Here is a 2,640-nt window from a genome sequence, read left to right as displayed (position 1 = left end):
CATGTTGCAAAGTGGTGGACTCCAGAACTGATCGTTATCACATCATATCACGTTGGTCTAAGCAAGTGTGTGTGTGTGTGTATACAATATATATGTAATAGTATACAGTATATCTATGTATGAATGCGTGTGTCTATGTCAGTGGGGAACCGTCAGGGCCCTCTACGCCCTCTCAGAGGGCCTAAAATATTCTTAAAACATTATATATATATAATTATCCAATTTTATTTTATCTACTTACAGTTTTACAATCGACATCTAAACAGTTACAAAAATATAAGCAAATAAATTATTCAACCGTGTCTATTCAATCTGTGTTGGAAGGTGAGGGGTTAAGTGGAAGCCTGTGAGCCTGTGTCTCCCCCTATCAGGACTGTGATGCCCGCTGTTCGTTTACAGAGGGCCTGGCAGTTATAATTCAGCGCAATACCAGTTTCAAATGACAGTAAAATTGACCAATCATATCTTCCCTCTTAGTGGGCGGGCTTAACTGTATGATAATTTCCGCCCGCTGTGGCGACACTAGCTGTCGTTAGCCTACGGCCGCTAGCTAGTTTCGATTCGGCCCTTTGACGTCCTCATTTACATATTCCGCTTGCGAGAACCACGGAGCTGTGAAACCTTATTTTGTTTGGAAACTTATTTTGCTTAACAAGTTATCTAGTACAAATGTTATTTGAACGCACTACATGCGTTTCTAAAGTTATACTGTCGTCTCGGTTTTTTCTTTATTCTTTAGTGCAGTTTATTAGGAGAGGAAAAAAAATTTTGGGGGGGGGGGGGGGGGGGGAGTAGCGGGCCCAGGTTTAATGGTCACGGTTCGCTACTGGTCTATGTACATACTGCTGGAACCCCGAGGGTGATGATATCATACCTGGAGAAAGCCTGATAACCCCTAACCTCTAACACTAGGCCTAATAAACAAAAATAACAAGGCTTATTACATCCTGAGGTCTATCACCTGGGGTTGGGTTTTGATTCTCTTTATTATTATTCCCAAAGCGTTCTCATGTTCCTTGAGCGCCAGGTGCCTTGTTCATACAGAGCTGCCGTCAGTGTGGATGGGGTGCACTTTTCCAGTAGTGTAGTTTCTCCACCGACGTGAACTTCCTTGAGCTTAAAAGGAGAACCACCATAAAACCGTGGAATAAGACCAACGAGACTGAGGGGACAGACCCAAATTAGTTTAGTTTCCCACCTTTCTGTTCTGAAGAATGCCTTTAGGTGTCTTTCTCAGAGACTCCAGGCCTAACCTGCAGTCACTGAAACCCGTCTTGCTGCCAGTTCACTGTGTGTTCACTGTATCGGACGCAAACACCGCCTTGACGCAGACCCTATAACTAAATCTGCTTCAGCCTTTAGCGTTTTTCTCAGTGCTGTAAATGTCTACATGTTTTCATCCATGAAAACATCATCACGTTATTACTGAATGTATACATGATCTTTCTAACAGGCAAAACCAAACAACTCCAGATTCTTCAGCCCCCTGCAGCTCAAAACATCCAGGCACAAGTAGCACTTGATGATTTATCTGTTAGATATATAATAAAGTGCAATAATAATGTTTACAGTTATTATTTACAGTTGTGTTCTTGCTATAATGCTATAATTCCCCTCTGAATAGCTAAAGTTCAGTTTTTTCCGTGCAGCTAGCTTAAAGAACACTTTCTCCACGTATTCCAGGTTAATCGTAACTGGGTCCTACACGTTTCTAGCCGTGGTTTGTTGCGCGGAAGGATAAAGGTTGTTGCTGTGTGTAATATTAGCTTAGCAGAGTCTCCCGGGCGGCGTGCACACACCAGACCTTCAGCACGTGGCGTCCGCCGAGCTAACTGATGTGAAACAGGTGTTCAGGAGCATCACCACCCTGGCGCGGGACCATTAGGGTCACCACTTACACAAACACGCTCCGCAGACACGTTCGGCCCCCCCACCCCCAGTGGCTCTTAGGTCACCAGTGCGGAAAGGCTCTGTGTTCACCCTTTGACCCACTAAGCGTGAAGAAGCAGATGGCACTGGCAGGTGCCGGTTCTGCTGGGGTGTGCAGTTTCCTGTGTTACCGTAAAGGTTGCCATGTAGGTCAGGGAGGGGGCTCTCGACCGAGAGGGAATAGACAACAACTATCCAAGCAGTGCAACGATCCTCAATACGTGGTGTCACTATGGTTACTGTGACAGGATTAACTTAAAGGAATGATTCACCAGTTTTTAAAACCGCTGCAGTTTGAGACCAAGTGTCTGAAAACGTGAATTTTATTCAGTGGGGGTGTAGTTCAGCTAGAGGCGGGGGGGATCTACCCAGTCCTGCCTCACGACACAGACACATCCTGTTAATGAGTGAAGACGCTGACCTGCTTCTCCACTGATGTGTCTCCCTCGCACAAACTCTTACACAATCGCGTCTTCAACGTGCGTTAACCAGCGCCAGTGTGTCCTGTTCGCTCGGTGGGGATGTTGTGGTAAAGGACGAGAGAAAAGTTCCTCTTTGAGCTCTTTCTGAGTCCTTTGGGGCTCTTTTTCTGCAGGAATCTACTACCACAGCCAAATTCTTCACGTCTATTGTGTGGTTAATCTTGGTGTCCCCACTCAGAGTATTTAACCCTGTCAGAATAAAAGCACTTGTTATGCAACCCTCACATTC

Source organism: Brachyhypopomus gauderio, chromosome 16 (genome assembly GCF_052324685.1).
Source record: "Brachyhypopomus gauderio isolate BG-103 chromosome 16, BGAUD_0.2, whole genome shotgun sequence".
Taxonomy (NCBI): domain Eukaryota; kingdom Metazoa; phylum Chordata; class Actinopteri; order Gymnotiformes; family Hypopomidae; genus Brachyhypopomus; species Brachyhypopomus gauderio.
Note: the sequence above shows the minus strand (reverse complement) of the source record.